Here is an 18,173-nt window from a genome sequence, read left to right as displayed (position 1 = left end):
AAATAAAATCTTAAAAAAAAAAAAAAAAAGAGCCAGTGGGCGGCTGGCAATGTGGGAGAAGTCAGATCATGCATGTCCCAGGCGACTATGGAAGCGATGGAAGATGTCTGATGGAGAACGTCAGTTTCTTTTCCTGACAGAGGCTCCCAGAATCTAAATGAATGATGCGAGGAAAAAAAAAAAAAAATCCCTGGAACAGTCCATTCAAACCCTTTGGGATTGGGGCACCTGGATGGCTCAGTCAACTGGACATCTACCTTCGGCTCAAGTCATGATCTCGGGGTCCTGAGATCGAGCCCCGCATTGGGCTCCCGACTCAATGGGGAGTCTGCTTCTCCCTCTGTCCCTCACCCCACTCGTGCTCTCTAATAAATAAAATCTTAAAAAAAAAAAAAAACAACCTATGGGATCAAATGAATAAGCTGTGTGTGGCTGAGATGCAGGCATCCTAGGGCTCATTTTGCACATTTTTTGCTGCCACTGAGGTCCTTTTCAAAGCCCTGGGCTGTACCTCTGTAGGTGTGGCTGCTCATCTCTCTCCATCCTGTACTAAACACAGAGCTCTATTTTCTCAGAGCTTAGGGCTTGGAGATGAGAGCTTATAATCTCAACAAATATTTACTGAATGCCTAGTGTGGGCCAAACACCATCCTAGGAACTTAATATAAAGGCATATTTATTGCTACCTAAAAATCCAGATCTTTTGTGACTAATTTTCTGATCCATTCTGAGTTCCTTGCTATTATACAACCTAAGGCACTTTATATAGACTTCTAAGGAACATGTCCCTCCAAGTACAGTGGAAAAGGAATTGGGTTCTTACCCCACCTCTGCTGCTAACCGGCTTTGGGCTAAGGCTAAGTCACAAAAACATTCACGCTCCCAGCTTCCGTTTCTGCCATGTGGACTTAATCCTTCCTCCTCTCTTTCATGAGATGCTGGGAGGAGTCAATGAATGAATACCTGTGAAATCACTTTGAAATATGGTCTAATTGGTGACAAGCCGGCACTCAGCAAAGATGGGGGTTTCATCGGAAGCAGGGTTTCTGATTGAGCCTGGCTTCCTTAGCCATTTCTGTGTCAGTCAGCTGTCACTGCTCCTTCTCCTCACACCATGCACATTTTAAAAGCCTGCACAAGCTCATCTGGAATTCACATACCCAAGCTTCAAACAGACAAGGACAATCTGAAATTGGAAATTCAGGAAGATGTCAGGTGGTAGTGCTCTCTGTGAAAAATGAGCATTGTAGACACAGCCTCCCTTCTCCCAAAGATGCCTGATGTTTGTGGATGATTTGTAATGCTTTTACTGAAAAGCCCTCATCCCCATGAACACATTTTGAAGACAGAAATCAATCTTACACTGTAACAGGGAGAGAAAATCTGTTAGCAAAAAATGAAGTGGAGAAAAAGCACCTAATTCTGGAATCCTTTCTACTAAATAAATGGATTCCAGGGCAGTAAGCCCACACGCATAGTTTCCCCTCACTCTTGCAATATACTAAGCAGCTTCAAGAGGTGAGATTAAAGAGAGAGACCATATAGCCAGTCCCACCAGCATTTCCATCTCAGTAATTGAGGCTGGATGCCGTCAGAGAGACAATCCCCTTTGTCATCTCACCCTGGGGACCTAATCACCCCAACCTTGGCATTTTGTCCTAGGTCAGGGTTTGCCTGCACTACGAGGTATTGCTCATTACTGCAAGGACAGGCTAGACCCGTACCCTTGGGGCACTTACGATCTTTAAAATAAGGCAGTAACACACAGAGGTTTAATTTAACCCCCAAACCCATATGAATTCTTAGACCACCAGACTCTAGAGAGTAATAATGTAGGAGAATAAGAACTACAAAGCATACTCGAACCCAGAGCTGAAAACCATCACAGAACACATCGCAGTGAGAATCCAACCGGTTCCAGGGCAGAGGTAAGGTATCGAGTAAGGCAGAAATCAGGAATGCATACTAGATAAAGCTAGCACAGCTTATAATCTCCACAAATATTTACTGAACGCCTAATGTGGGCCAAATACCATCCTGGGAACTTAATATAAAGGTATATTTATTGCTACCTAAAAATCCAGATCTTTTGTTGGGAAGGAGACTAAAGGCGGTGGGCGGGGGGGAAGCGGTGAGAAAGACACTTCCCTGAAGAAAAGTCCAAAGTTGGTGTCTACCAGAGCACACTTACACACTGAAAATCCCCTTTATTTGCTCAGATGCCCACAGCCTCTGATAGCCTTCCATTATCTGGAGGGTTTAGAAGAGTTGCAAAAGCTTCCTAAAAACAGGTCTTGCTCTGAAAAGAGGGAAGAAGAAAAAAAAAGAAGAAAAAAAAATGAAAAGAGGGAAGAGTTAGAGTCCCCTCCCACACCCCCCCCAGGCCCCTGCAGAGGAAGCTAGAGTCCTCCTCCCACACCCCCCCCCAGGCCCCTGCAGAGGAAGCTAGAGTCCTCCTCCCACACCCCCCCCAGGCCCCTGCAGAGGAAGCTAGAGTCCTCCTCCCACACCTCCCCCCAGCCCCCTGCAGAGGAAGTTAGAGTCCTCCTCCCACACCCCCCCCAGCCCCCTGCAGAGGAAGTTAGAGTCCTCCTCCCACACCTCCCCCAGCCCCCTGCAGAGGAAGCTAGAGTCCTCCTCCCACACTCCCCCCAGCCCCCTGCAGAGGAAGCTAGAGTCCTCCTCCCACACCTCCCCCAGGCCCCTACAGAGGAAGCTAGAGTCCTCCTCCCACACCCCCCCAGCCCCCTGCAGAGGAAGCTAGAGTCCTCCTCCCACACCCCCCCAGCCCCCTGCAGAGGAAGCTAGAGTCCTCCTCCCACACCTCCCCCCAGGCCCCTGCAGAGGAAGCTAGAGTCCTCCTCCCACACCTCCCCCCAGGCCCCTGCAGAGGAAGTTAGAGTCCTCCTCCCACACCTCCCCCCAGGCCCCTGCAGAGGAAGTTAGAGTCCTCCTCCCACACCCCCCCAGGCCCCTGCAGAGGAAGCTAGAGTCCTCCTCCCACACCCCCCCCAGCCCCCTGCAGAGGAAGCTAGAGTCCTCCTCCCACACCTCCCCCCCAGGCCCCTGCAGAGGAAGCTAGAGTCCTCCTCCCACACCTCCCCCCAGCCCCCTGCAGAGGAATCATGCAGGCAAATAAGCTGTACTCTCCCCCCAGTGCCCTTATGGCTCCTGGTATGTCTCAGAAGCTTCTCTCCCAAGAAAAATCAGTCCACAGCAGGTCTGGGAGAAAAAGATAATGTGAGAGCTCACAATGGGTCCGTAATTCAGTAAAAAGCCAGAGGGCTGCTGGCTGGGGAATGTCAGAGACATGGGCGCACAAGCCAGGGGAAAAGCACACTCTGCACCTGCAGGACGCAGCCCTCCAGAGGGAGCCTGGCCTTGGGGAGTTGCCTGGTCCTGTGCTCTATGTGCCAGGAAGGAAAGGTGCTGAGCTTTGAGACTTCCTCGAAATTCTGTCATGAATGTGAGAGGCAGCTGAGACTGAATGGGAAGAAGAAGCAAATTTAAGAAATGTGTGATGGCTTCAGGAAAATCAAAGACACTGTGGAGCCATATGAGAACATCCTGGCACATCACAGACAAGCACATTGAACTCAAAATGCACAAAGACACCCCAGATAGGACATAAATAACTCAAATCAAAGACAACAAATATTGCTAGAACTCCGTCCTAGCCCCTTGAAATTCTACATTCCAATTCTCCAAGAGTCAAAGGCAAGCACAGATCAAGAAGTCAGCAAAGCATGATGAAAGGCTACTTGAAAGTATTTCAGATCCATCTCTGACATTAGTAAGTTCGTGTTTTAAACATATTTCTCCCATAGTCAGCAAATATTCTTTAACCAGTCCAAAAGCCAAGAATAAATCTGGGTAGAATCAAGAAGGCTGAGAAAAAAAAAAAAAATACTCCCAAAAGTCAGCTAGGGAAGACACTGAACTCAATCAGGATTGTGGTAATGTTGTCTCTGGAGGGACTAAGCCCCAAAGGCCTCAGTGTAGAAGGAAACCATGAAAATGTAGAGTTAGACCCAGGTTTGAACTTCTGCATGGTGTCAGTGACAAAAGGCAGTGACTCCTGACCCTAATCCAAAGCCCGTCAGTTCTTAGGCTCAAGTATGGCAGGTTGAGGTCAAGTTGCCTGAAGACAGAACATGGGCTTTGTACCTTGTTCCAAACACCGGTTCCATCCGTGGATAACGTGCTTCCCTGTTCCTTCCCTTGCTGCCCATGCCCACACCCTCCTGGAAGGCCTGGAATGGTGAATCAATGAGATGAATATGTATAAGTCCCTTAGCACAATGTTTAGCACATGTTCGTTCTCTCTCACACTTCTAAAACCAGTGTTGGGGACCGTATGTAGGAAAGTCAGATCAAGCTGTTGATATTTAGTGGGAAAAGTATTGGGCTATAATTAGTGACCCAGTCCTCACACCGGCTCATTCCATGACTTTGGACAAATCACTGCACTTCATGATGCATTGGCTTCATCATATGCAAAATGAACTAGATCACCTGGACCAAAGAGAACTCCCTTGAATTATACTCAAAGGCAGCTGGGGTCGGGGGTGGGAAGGCAGGACAGAGAACAACATAAAAGGGACGATCCTCATTCCCTGAAATCACAGCTGCAAGTTTCCAATGGAAGAGCCTCCTACCCAACCAGGACAGACTTGAAACTATTGAGCCCCTGTGACCCTAGCTGGCTAATCCAGGTCAGGTTCCCCATCTGCAATAGATGAGCAAGGTAGAAACAGTGGAAAAGGAAGGTGAAAAGTGCATTTAGCTTCGGAGGTATCCTGGCCTCCCACGTGCTTTCCCCACACACACACGCGCGCACACACACACACACACACACACACACATTCTGTGCCCCTCATGTCTGGGCAGGGATCCATGGCCCCTGTTGCTAGTATTATGTGCTCTTCCTCTCCATCAGCCAGTCTAAACCCCGTCTAATGCAGGAGCATCTCACTCAGAGTCAATGAGAGTTTCATGAGCAACTCAGGTGGGGATGGGTAGCGGGGGCCAACTTGGGTGAAGGTGTCACAGCCTGTTCCTCAAACTGCCTGGGCCTAAAGCATGAACCCTACAAAGAAAACACATTTAACATCATACCATAAAACTTGAGAGAAGTGACTCTCCCCTGCACCTTGTACCTCTCCACACATAAATGCACACAAACACCCAACCACTAACCAACAAAAATATCACACTGGGACTATTTCAGAATGCCATCTGAAAAGTAATAAAGTTATCTTTTAAAATGCTCCACAAAAGAACAATTCTCATCAGTCATCCTTGACGACCCTCTGAAATACATCTGGGCCTCGTAGTCTCTCGGGATCTTCTAGGGAGACAGAACCAAGGCTGGCCCAGGCCATTCCATGCTGCATAGATAGGACTGCCTCCACCTTCACCATCCTTCAGACCCACTCTACCTTTGCCATATTTCTGCCTGGCCAATTCTTACAAATCCCTAGATATCAGTATAAATGTCCCCTTCTCCAGGAAGCCCTTAATAACTCCCCAAGATTGGCTTTGATGCCCTTCCTCTGTGCATCTACACCTACCTTGTTAGCATTAGCTGGCTCCTCTGTGGTTATAGGTTGACCAGTCCATCTTTCCACTGAACTCTGGGTTCCTTGGGGACAGAGACTACGTCTCTAGCACTTAACATAGTGCTAGCTTATAGACGTGCTTAATAAATCATTTATTGCATGAATGAACGAATCTGAGTCAGATTAATAATTGTATAAAAAAAACTACTCAGGTCTACTGAAGAACAAACCAATAAACCTGGTAAAAAGAAAGAAGTCCCTAAGTGTGAAAACTAGGTACTCTCCCTAGAGGTCACAATGGATTCGCTTATGTCCCTGAGCCTGCGACTGGTGCTGCCGAATGTACAGTAGCAGAGGGCCTCACTACAAGGCCAGGCCATCTGCTCCTTCTAAGAAGAGAGGGACAGGAACAACCACTCACGGAGCACCGACACACATCTCTTTTAAGCCAAATAAAAGCTAACAAGAAAAGTGGTATCATCATCTTACAGATAAGGAAGCAATACTCGGAGAAGCAAATGATTCATCCAGTAAATAGCAAAGTTGGTCCTGGAAGTTGGACGTGCTAGCGCTGGAATCAATACTTTATTCACTCTGCCTCATGGCTTCTCAACTTTGATAGGTTTGGATGTTTATTTTCCCATCCTGATTAGCAACACACTGGCTGGGAAGGTAGACACCCCAGAAGTTGCGGCAGCTGACAGGGAGTGGTGGCGCCGAATTGATAAGCCGGTGAGCAGGCATTCAGACCGATTACCTGGGGCTGGCAAAGGGCTCATGCTGCCAAAGATCTTCTTGTCTTTGAAAACAGCTTTGAAGAAAACAATCAGAGAAGGGAACCCAGAAGAGAAAGAAAAGCAGAGAAGTGTCAAGAAATGCCCCTCTAGATTGATGATTGATGAAACAAAATTATATAAAATCATCACAGGGCACACCCAGCCACTCACAGGAAAAAAAAAAAAGTATCCCCCCAAAAAACAGGGTGATTGTTAACTGTCATTATCAACAGGGACATTAGTCATAACTACAGGGCTCCACCCAACTATCAGCACACAGTCTCCTGCCTCCAAAGACAAAGGTACTAAGAGTCAAGAGAAAAGCTTAGAGAAAATGAAAATGCATCCAATTCCCAGTCATGTGAAAATGCCATGGGCCCAAGGCCAAAGTATATTCTTGGCCTTATAGTGTTCACCACCCTAAATTTAGCCAACTGGTGAGCTTTTTAAAGAAGCATGTTACTCAACCTTTTGCAAGCCAGAGATTTACCTCCTATTGCACAGCTTGCTTCTCCCCTGAAGCTGGAACACACTGTCCTTGGCTTTGTCATCCATAGAAGCAGCAATGCCAACGAAAGCTCTGCTAGTGTCACCTAACTCGTCTTGTCCAAGTAGTGCCTGGATGAGGTCCTTTAAGGGCACTGCCAAAAGGCCTCCCTTCCCCAGATACCCAGCCCATCTCTCTCACCTTCCCTTCATCTGCTAGCTCATCTTTTTTTTTTTAAAGATTTTATTTATTTATTTGAGAGAGAGAATGAGATAGAAAGAGAGCATGAGAGGGGAGAGGGCCAGAGGGAGAAGCAGACTCCCCGCTGAGCAGGGAGCCCAATATGGGACTCGATCCCGGGACTCCAGGATCATGACCTGAGCTGAAGGCAGTCGCTTAACCAACTGAGCCACCCAGGTGCCCGCTCATCTTAATTCTTATCATCAGGGATCCATTCTTTTGTGTGAATAACTCTAGCTCCAGAAATCACCTTTTCAGATGAGAAAACTCTAGAGAATTTACATGCCCATCAATGTCACCAAAGTCTGTGCAGATTCTAACATTGCTTGCTTCATCTGATCCTTAAAATTACACTGTGAGGACTAGGAGGCAGCATGGAAGGTTGAAAATCATGAAACCCTAGAGGCTGACCTGGATTGGAAGTCTCACTCTTTCACCCAAGCAAGCTTTAGTTGCCTCGTATGAAAAACAGAGATTGTGAGATCTACCTTAGCTCAATAAATGGGAACTATCTTCACGTGGTTCTTAATCTGGGGAATTTTTAGAGCCAGAACTCAATGGTTAAATGCATGACCCTGGGGCAAGACAGAGAAATTGGGGACTGTGCGGCAGATGGTTTTGGAGAATGGGTCACTGGAGGGGGTATCAAGGCACAACTGAAAGTGCTGCAACATCTGTGGGAATCAGAGTCAGGAAGCCACAGTGGACAAAGAGAGAAACGGAGGAAGGAGGAGGGGATGCAGGGCCATCCAGCAGACCTAAAGCAGAGACAACCCTATAGCTTGTCACATGTCCGTCCGTCCTGCAGTGGCTCCTACTAACTAGCTTCATTGTGGCAATAGATAAATACTTATTCAGCACAGTTGTGTGCCAAAAGATGACCAAGGTTTGGGGCACCTGGGGTTGCAGTAAGTTCCTCACAGATGTTGGCAGAGGACAGGAACATATCCTGACGCCAGAACTAATAAAACTAATAAAACCCAACACAGGAGCAGAAATGGCCCACTCTAGGAAACAGTTGGTAAAGTGTTCTCCTAGAAAGGAAGAACACAGCAAATAGAAGGAGGAAGAGAAATCACAAACACACACATGAATTTACAAATTAAAAGGACCCACTGGGTGTCCAGCACAATGAACGAAAAGTGATCCATACTCAGGCATACTTTCATGACATCTCAGAGCACTGGGGTTGAAGAGAAATATCCTAAATACCTTAAAGCTCCCAAAGGGAGAGGCAGGCTGGGTCCTGCACAGGGTGGGGTGTGTGCCCAAGCCGTGGGCACTGTGACTCCTACAGGTGGGGCCCGTGTCTGGAGGAATGCATTCGGAGCAATGTCTCCTGTTCTCTCCCCCTGTGCAGCTGCAGGTCTGCAGCTCAGGCCTTGCCTGACCCAGCCCAACCAGGGTTTCAGCTTTGGAAGAGCTACACAAAGATCCAGAGGAGGTAAAGGTGCTGCTGGAAAAAGCCACTAGAAAAAAGAGTATGTGATGCAGAGAAATCCAAGATCCAGACAGAAATCAAGAACAAGGGGCGCCTGGGTGGCTCAGTCGTTAAGCATCTGCCTTCGGCTCAGGTCATGATCCCAGGGTCCTGGGATCGAGCCCCACATCAGTCTCCCTGCTCGGCAGGAGGCCTGCTTCTCCCTCTCCCGCTCCCCCTGCTTGTGTTCCCTCTCTCGCCGTGTCTCTCTCTGTCAAATAAAATCTTAATAAAAAAAAAAAAAAATCAAGAACAGGATGCAGCAGAAATCACAGAGAAAAACAAAACTTATTGACAGTGAAAAATCCAGCTGCTGTGGTTGCTCCCATTATAACGGGATATACATTGAAAATCCGTAAGTACAGATGGGAGCAGTCAGATAGATTTATGAAAAATCTACGTCACCTTAACAGGAGTTCATCAAATCCCCACTGAGAATATGCAGGTGCATTTCACAGCGAGGTCATTTGATCTTTTGGCAAAGAATCTAAATAGGAAGAGTTACTCCATGTTGTGAACAATCTTGAAACCCATCTCCACGGAAGGCAGTTCAAAAAAAATTAAGACAGATACCATTCTTACCTTATATAGAAAGAAAGCAAAAAACACGTGGTGGGACTGACTCAGGTTGAAAAAGAGGGCAAAGAGAAAGAAAATTCCTCCTAAGACACTGAAAAAGATCCCAGGGAGGGACTGATGAATGTGCTACAGAAAATTTATGAATACAGAAACGATGATATGAAGTGAACCATTAATAAAGCCTGTGTGGAATCCAGAGAGAAGCAAGCCAAAGGAGACACAGAATTTTGAGACTTTAAAGTCATTTTGGGAACCGTGATGGGGAACTATTGAGGTTTCCAATGAGGAAATGTTGGTGAGCTGCACAGATAAATTTTGACAGATAACTACTCACACAGCCTTCTTCTAAGGAAAGGCAATGAACTCTCCCATTTCCTACTGGAGGATTTATTAAAATATATTTATTAAACATTTCCCCCAAAGATAGTTTCCTTAGTAATCTGGGCATTTTGTTCAAAAAAGGATAATACTGTATTCTCGTGTGAAATGTAAAAAAGCAAGTCTTGCCTAATGATAATGCCACATTGTGTGTATTTTTGTTCAGCTAAGAGGTAGAAAACAAAAGTTCTGGTTTACCTATAAGTTCCTGACATCCACTCCCACCAATGTAAGAATAAGTAAAAATAAAACCTGAATTTGTTCATAAAATGCCAAAAAAAAAAAAAGCTTCCAAAGAGAAAATGGAGAATGCTTTCAAAATTCTGAGGAAAAATTATTTCCAACCGAGAATTCTATACCTAGCCACACTAAGATCAAAATGTGGGATAAAATAAAGCCATTTTTAGGGAAGGATGGCATGAGATTGGGGGGGCAGTGAGATAGTTGCTGGTTTAAATATTTGAATTTTATTCTCAGAGATGGGAGGCCACTAGAGTTTTCGAACCAGAGGAGAGGCAAGACCTGATCTGTGTTAAATCTTACAGTCTATTTTGTCTGATATTAGATCTTACAGTCCATTTATCTGATACTTTATCAGTCTAATCTCTTATGCCTGCTGTTTACATGGCATATCTTTTTCTATTCTTTTACTTTCAACCTATTTGTGTCTTTGAATCCAAAGTGTGTTTCCTGTGGACAACACATAAGTGGGAGCATTTTTTTTCTATCCAGTCTGGCAACCCCTTTCTTTTGATTGGAGGGTTTAATACAATCATATCCAATATTATTATTCATATGGCTGGATTGTTAATTACCATTCTTTTTGTTTTCTGTATATCTCATAACCATGTTGTTCCTATATTCTTCCTTTACCACCTCCTTTGACTTAAGTGGATAGCTGCTATGTACTATTTAAACTCCCTTAAGGATTTTGAACTATATATTTTTTTAGCAATCTCCTCCATGGTTGCTCTAGGGCTTACAATATGCATCTTAACTTATTAAAATCTCCTTCAGATTAACACTAACTTAATTCCAGTAAGACAGTGAAATTTATTCTGTATTGCTACATTCTCTTTCCCTTTTTTGTGCTCTTGTTTCCATATGAATGCCTAAATTGCAAACCCAACAATACGTTGTTGGAATTACTGCTTTTTATAATACTGTCTTTTATGTAAGCCAAGAGAAGAAATAAGAGCACAAATATCTTCGTAGGAGTTTCTTAAAATACATTCATTTTCTTATTTATCAGGTGGGGTTATCTTCATTTCTCTCTGTGGATGGGAGGACCTCCTGGTGTCACTTCCTCAAGCCAATATGGCTTCATCTCCACTCTCATCTTTGTGATGTTATAAACAGATATATTTCTATGTATTATAGGTCCAATAATACAATTTTACAGATATTGTTTTAAATTAGAAGAAAAAATAAAAATGTAACAATATTGTCTTTTATCATTACCTCGATTTTTATCAGCTCTGTTTTTTTTGATGTAGATTCAAATTACCGTCTGAGGTCACTTCCTTTCAACTTAAAGAACTTCCTTTAGTATTCCTTATAAGGCAGCTCTGCCAACAATTAGTTCTGTTTTTATTTATCTGAGACTGTCATATGGGATTCTTGGCCGAGAGATTCTTTCTTTCTGTGAATATACCGTCACACTGCCTGCTAGCCTCCATTATTCCTGATGTGAAGTCAGCTGTTGATCTTACTGGGGGGGGGGGGTCCTGTTTCTCTTGCTGCTTTCAAGAGCTTCTCTGTATCTTTGGTTTTCAACATTTTGACTATGATGTTTCTGAGTATGAATCTCTTGTTTATCCTGCTAAGAGTCTGTTCAACTGCTTATATGTGTGTATCAGCGTTTTGTTTTTTTGTTTTTTGTTTTTTTTCCACTGTATAAGTTTTCAGCCATGACTTCTTTGAACATTTTTTCTGCACCTTTAGTCTCTCCTGGCACTACCATTACATGTCGATGCATTAAATGGTGTTTCACGTTTCTCTGAGACTCTGTTCATTTTTCTTTATTCTATTTACTTTCTGTTCTTTGGGTGGTATAATCTGTATTAATCTTCTTTCAAATTCTCTGATTTTTCTTCTGCACACTCAGATCTACTGCTGAGTCCCTCTAGTGAATATTGCTTTTCAGTTATCGTACTTCTAAACTCCAGAATTTACATCCAGTCCTTTCTGTAATTTCCAGCTCTTTACACTAGTTGATGTGTCAGCATTACCATCCTGCCTCTAAATCGTTAAACATGGTTTCCTTTAGTTCTCTGAACATATTTATAATAGCTGCCTGAAAGTCTCAGTTGTCTGAGTCCATCATCTGGGCCCCTTCAAAGGCATTTTTTATTGTCTACTTTTTTTTCCTGTGTTTGTATCACAATTTCCTGTTTCTTTGTAGGCCTCATTTTTTATTGAAAACTATACAGTTTAGATAATATGATGTAGAAACTCAACACTGACTCCACCAAGACACCTACCGTTTTCAAGAAAACCCTAGGCATGAACTTCTCCATTTTCTGTTCCAAATAAATTCAGTTCTCTGAGGCGGAGTTGTGGGGTTCTCTGTCCTTGCAGCCTGCCTCTTTTCCTGGGAAGAATTTCTATACCAACCCATCGGAGCTTGGGACAGAAACAGCCCTTGCTGTGCAAATGGGAGCTGGATGAGGGAAGGAAGTACCAATCCTGTCAGGTGCACCTGCCTGGAATAGTGCTTTTGTGACATAGGTTGGGAGGGTGGGGGGCAAGTAAGAGACACTGGCCCACCCCTTCTGAAACAAAACATTAGCCCTAGAAGTTGGGGGTAGGAAAAGCCCCCTTCTTGGCTACACCTGCTCCAAGTAGTGTGCCTCTGTTAGAGTTTGGTCCCATGGAGTTGGGGGAAGAGAAGATGGACATAGGTTCTGGTCCAAATGCCACAGACTCATTGTTCTGAGATTTGGTAGATTTTCTCAAATAAATGTTTCTCCATTTGTTGAATGTTCTAAGGATAGTTTCCAGAGGCTTTCAATAGTTCATATATATATATATATATACATATACAAACTATTATATAAATTTTTCATCAAAGTATTATTTTGCTATACAAAGAATCCACCAATCTCCTCATACCATCATTCCATAAGGTGCAACCCTTTTCCCTGCTGTGTAGGGAACAGGAACAGAGTAGAAGCAGTAAGCTCTGTATTAAAAATATCCATCATTATTATTTATATGTGCAATGCCTTTAATACAGCCTGATACACAGCAGTGCTCACGAATGTTAGCTTTCTTTCTGGGTGTTTTTCAAGGAGGACTGTCCCTCAACAAAGGGACCCCAAATGCTCTGAGATGCCCCCTCGAGAAAACTGTTCTTACTTGCCAACTTCCCAATTCAACCAAGATCTTCCAACCCCAGGAATGCCACTCTGCCAGCCTTCCTCAAACTAGCCTACCTCTCCTGTTAAGAGGCTCCTGAACTTCCTGACCAGGTCTGGACCCAGATTCCCACCTTCCTTGCCATCTCACAGTTTTCTGTCTTTGCTTCAAATTTCTCAGTTTTGATACTCATCCTGCTTCCGTAAACACCTGCCAGTTCCAACTTAACGTGTTCATGGCAGCCCATCTGCAACCTCCTCCTGTATTTGTTACCGGCCCCTAGAAGCCTCACTTGCTCAGACTACCTGGTCCCCACCCCCAGATATAGTCCACTCAATCCAGCTACTCTGGCCTCTCATTGGTTCTGTTCTCTTTTGGTGTCTACTTATGTCGGATCTTGCCCTGTAACCTAGTTGTAGTTGCTGCTGACACACACACCTGAGTTTTACTCATTATTTATGCCTGTCTTCCAGCTCCCCTACACTGTTTTGGCTCAGTGACTTTTTTTTTTTTTTTAATTTTGTGAGTAGAGGTGACATACAATGGTACATTACTTTCGGGTGTGCAACATGGTAGTTCAGTGCTCTATACGTTATGCTGTGCTCACCAGAAGTGTAGCTACCACCCATCACCATACAATGCTGTTACGGTATCCTTGACTATATCCCCCGTGTTGTACCTTTTACTTCCACAACTCATTCATTCCATAACTGGAAGCCTGCATCCTCCACCCCTCTTCTCCCTTTTTGCCCAATGCCCCACTCTCCTCTGGCAACCATCAGTTTGTTCTCTGTATTTTTGGATTGGATTCTGCTTTGTATTTATTCATCTGTTTTGTTTTTTAGATTCCACATAGGAGTGAAATCATATTGTATTTTTCTTTCTCGGTCTGACTTATTTCACTTAGCATAATACCCTCTAGGTTGGCTCAGGGACTTCTTAATGGGCCCTCCGTATCAAGCATCCTCCCAATCCAACTCTAGACTTCTCACTTGGTTCCAGCTACCAGGTCCTAGCACTCACCCCAAATCACTACTCTCCTGTTATCTTGTGCTTTTTATCTGATCTTTTAGTCCTGTCTCTTTGTCTTGTTGCCTACTTTCCAAAGCCAAAAATGTATCTCTATATCTCCATTTGAACTAGAATTGACTGACTTGCACTTTACACGTTGTGCCTAGCATTAAGTACAGCACATAGAATAACCCAAAACAAAGAGATCTTTAATAGGGGCGCCTGGATGGCTCAGTCGGTGAAGCGTCTGCCTTCGGCTCAGGTCATGATCCCAGGGTCCTGGGATCGAGCCCCGCATCAGGCTCCCTGCTCGGCGGGAAGCCTGCTTCTCCCTCTCCCACTCCCCCTGCTTATGTTCCCTCTCTCGCTGTCTCTCTGTCAAAATAAATAAATAAAATCTTAAAAAAAGAGAGAGAGAGAGATCTTTAATAGATCAGAGCGGCTTTAAAATAAAACAAAGTATCTGAAAAACTTGGAATCAGACTACGATAAAGGAAACTATTATCTAAAAGAGCTCAAGCTCCATGAGGGCAAAAATTCTATTTATCACTGTATCCCCAGCACCTACAACAGCACTTGACATGTAATGTTCTCAATAAATATTTGTAGAATGAATGAATGAAAAGTTCAAGAGAATTCAGCTGACCACAATGATTAGAAACATTTTTGCATTTGTAACCCGATTTGCCAAGACTCTTCAATATTCTAATTACATCCATATTGTGCCAGAGATTATTTCCAAAGGCATCATCTCTGTGATCCTAGCACCTTATAATATGCATTCCTCTATTCTTTCTTTAGTATTCATGTATTCTAACTCCCATCTTAAAGATTTTTTCTTTTTGCTTCAAACTCTATCCAAATCTTTAATATCTTGAAATTTTGTTTGGTATGCTGGATAAAGCTACTCCAACCCCAATCAGAGGTTCCTCACTTAAACCATCATGACTTTGCCTGCTGAACTTCAGGGCAAGATGGGAGGGGTTCTGAGGGGGCCACGTTCCTTTGTAAATGTGTTGTAGGTAAGAAGATGGCTTGGGTGTTGGTCAGACCTGAGTTCTCATGTAAAGTATTTGTCTAGTTCTAATGAGTAACTGTAATGGCACAGACACCACTAATTTTATATATACTTTCCCTACAGCCTGAACACCTGTATCAAGTTGTCTGTTTCTCCTGATGCGGGAAGGAATCTGCTTGGCATTTCTCTGAATTTGTGATGCTTTTGATCGTTTTCCATCCAAGCGTAGAGCTTAAAGAAGTGTAGAAAGCCTGAGAAAATGGCAGAGATGATGACGCCCTGTGCAAACACCACTAGAGAGAAAGGTGATAAATTGTAGCTACTTTCACTTGTTTTTAATTTCTGACCACTAGTGTAAGTAACTTCCATTTGCTTCCCAAAAGATGCACAAAAATTGATTTATTTTAGCCTGGTCTGGTGGGAAAGCAGAGTACATCTCTTTAATAGGTCATATTATCATAATTTAAATTAATGTTCTTCCATGGGTTTTAAATATGACCATTTTTATCCCTTATGATCTTTGCAGTAACTTTTAAAAAGGCTAAGATTTAGGATTTAGGAATCCCTGAGGAAAAGAGGTGCTAAGTTTGATTAATTTTATGTCATGCTTTTGGGTATCTGACATTCTTCAATTTTATTTTAACTAAGAAAGGCACCAAGATTACAGATGCTACCCCCACTCATCAGACACGCTTGGTCTTGAAATCTCTTCAGGGCTTTTGGGAAACTTTCCTTTATAAAAGTATTTAAATGAAGAGGACAATAAGCAGCAGCAGCAGTTTCGACCAATCATACTTTTTATCACCACTGCATGTCCAAAGAGCTAAGACATCACAGCAATATAAGTAACTCCATGCATGAGCACAGGGGAGGGGGGGTAACCTGGCAACCTCTTCCACCTGCCACCTCCCCATACCCTCCTCTGTCTCTAACTTGCATCCATATTTTATAGCTACGAATAGACTTAATTCTGTTTCAGTGTGCCTTGTGTGCTGTCTCTGAATTGAAGCATACCCGTGGTGGCCCTCCTACTCCACTTGCAATGCACAGATCAAACCAGTTGTACAGATCAAAAGAGTTGCAAAAGAAATGAATAGATCAAAAGACCTAGGAGATCTCACTGGGTGTTATGCACAAACAATGAATCATGGAACACTACATCAAAAACTAATGATGTAATGTATGGTCATTAACATAACAATAAAAAATTTAAAGGGAAAAAAAAAAGACCTAGGAGATCCCATAAGACAGTCTTCTTCCTGAGATTTGCATCCACTATACAATTCCCCAACATTAAGGGGACTTGGGTACCACATTCCTCCACTCAAACACATCTAATTCATTAAGGGCATTAATTAATTTAACAAAAAGCTAAAACAATAACCAATCAGAATGGCTGCCCCAAGGCCACAGTTAAAAGGCATATTACTACACAACAGAGCCCTTGGAATTTATGTAATTCCCAGGATGACCTAAGCTAGGAACCTCTGAGTCTTCACGGAAGCCCAAGTGTTAACCACCAGGATTAGGGACAGGAGTCTGGCTTGGGGCCAGCCCCCAGACAGGAACCAGAAATGAAGTAGAAATCCCCAGAAGTATAGGAGGTTTGCATCGGGGTGGGGGCCTGAAGCCAGCGCCTAACTACACGCTTAGGCAGACTGCTCCTGACTGGCAGGAAACAAGATGGTGTCTAAGCGAAAATAACGCGAATAGGAAAGAAGCCACCAAGCCAGATGGCAGAGATCGATGCCAGCCAGGCTGCAGCTCGAGGATAGGTTATTTGAGACAAAAGGGATTTCGTGCTGCATCCAATTCCCACTTAATCTTATTGAGATGCTTAAGGAATCTGCCCTTTGAAAACTCTGCTACGCAGTTTGTATCCCCTTTGTTTCACTTTATCTTTTTAAGTTCCTCGGACCCATGGGTCTCTTGAATATGCCTCGATATCCTATGCCAGTTCTGCACCGAATACCCTGCAATTCCCTAAATCTCCTATCGGGGGCGAGGCACAGGCAGGCTTAGAGGGAGTGTTCTAATACCCCCCGCCCCCCCCATTTCCTGCAATTCGAAGATAGCTAAGGAAATTCGTACAGTCTTCGATTTCGGACACAGGAACTCCCAGGGAGGCAGGCTACCTGAGCTAGCTCTAGGGGCCAGTCAAACGCTCCTCCAGCGTCTTCACGGAAACGCAGCCTCACGACTCACAAGAAATGAGGGAGGAAAGGAAGGAAATTTCCCTTTCCAGTAGTTGCCAACATGCTCCGAACGCTTGCACGATAGCTTTCTGCAGAGACCCCGTTTATAAAAGAGAGGAAGGCACAGATGCTCTGGTTGAAGTGGCCCTCAGGGAAGCATCATTTCACAGAGCTGGCCTCCCCCCCATCACCTGCTCCCCCTGTTCCTTCCTTTGCAGCTGCTTCTGAGGCATAACTAGAACTCCAGAGCTATGAAAACAGGATTTGAAAAACACCACTGGTGGTTAAACATACAGGCTTCAGAATTTAAGAACCCTTAGCCCCAAACCCCAGTTGTCCCATTCATTGCCCGTGTGAATTTGAGCAAATTAACCTCAGCTTCTATTCCTCATCTATAAAATGCAGATAAGAAGAGCAACCTCAAAGGCTGTTTTGCAGGTTACATAAGATAATGCATTTAAAATACTTAGCATTGCCCGTCCTATAATAAGAATTCAATAAATGTCAGATATATTATTAACATGACACATCATAGAAGAATCAGAGACTTTTAACAGGGGAGGCAAGAACTGGTATCTCTTGCCCTTAAATTCTTCTAGAATATTGTTTCCCAAATTGTGTTCAGCAGAACATCATCCCCATGAAATATTTCATGAATAAAAGCTTCATGGTCCCTTCTATTAGGAAAACGTGTCTAATCAAGCCTCCTAGAGACTCACAGTGCATAATAAAGGCAAAGCGCCTGGAGAGATCAGTGCATCACATGATGACATCCTGCCTAACTACGCTCAGTCTCATTGGATTGTGGATGGAGGGTGGAAGGGAAGAGGCAGGAATGATGGCCGGGGCAACAAGCCAGGGGAGAGATTATAGAGGCCTGACCCAGGGCAAAGAAAAGTGACCAGATTCATAAGAAAAGGAGGAAAAGGGACGTGAGATGGAAGAGTCAAGGCTGAAACCCAGGGATCCGGCCTAGGTAATGGGATCCATGGTGGTGCCATTAATGGAAACAGAACACAGAACAGGACCAGACTGGGTCAAGATGAGTTTCACTTTGCACTAGCGAGTCTGAAATGCATATTTTCCAG

General features: G+C 44.0%; 1 long non-coding RNA gene and 1 pseudogene across 1 annotated transcript in view; one reads left to right on the top strand and one right to left on the bottom strand.

Annotated features, from left to right (window-relative positions):
• Window positions 1-2,216: 2,216 nt before the first annotated feature.
• LOC118356098 overlaps window positions 2,217-18,173 on the bottom strand; it is a 34,196-nt gene continuing 18,239 nt past the window's right edge. The window contains exon 4 of the long non-coding RNA XR_004819425.1: window positions 2,217-2,299. This is a non-coding gene — a long non-coding RNA (uncharacterized LOC118356098). The remainder of the gene's footprint in view (window positions 2,300-18,173) is intronic.
• On the top strand, window positions 8,479-9,354 carry LOC113914946 (annotated as a pseudogene).

The sequence above is a fragment of the Zalophus californianus genome, chromosome 11 (assembly GCF_009762305.2).
Source record: "Zalophus californianus isolate mZalCal1 chromosome 11, mZalCal1.pri.v2, whole genome shotgun sequence".
In the NCBI taxonomy this organism is placed as follows: Eukaryota; Metazoa; Chordata; class Mammalia; order Carnivora; family Otariidae; genus Zalophus; species Zalophus californianus.
This window is presented reverse-complemented; position numbering and strand designations above follow the sequence as displayed.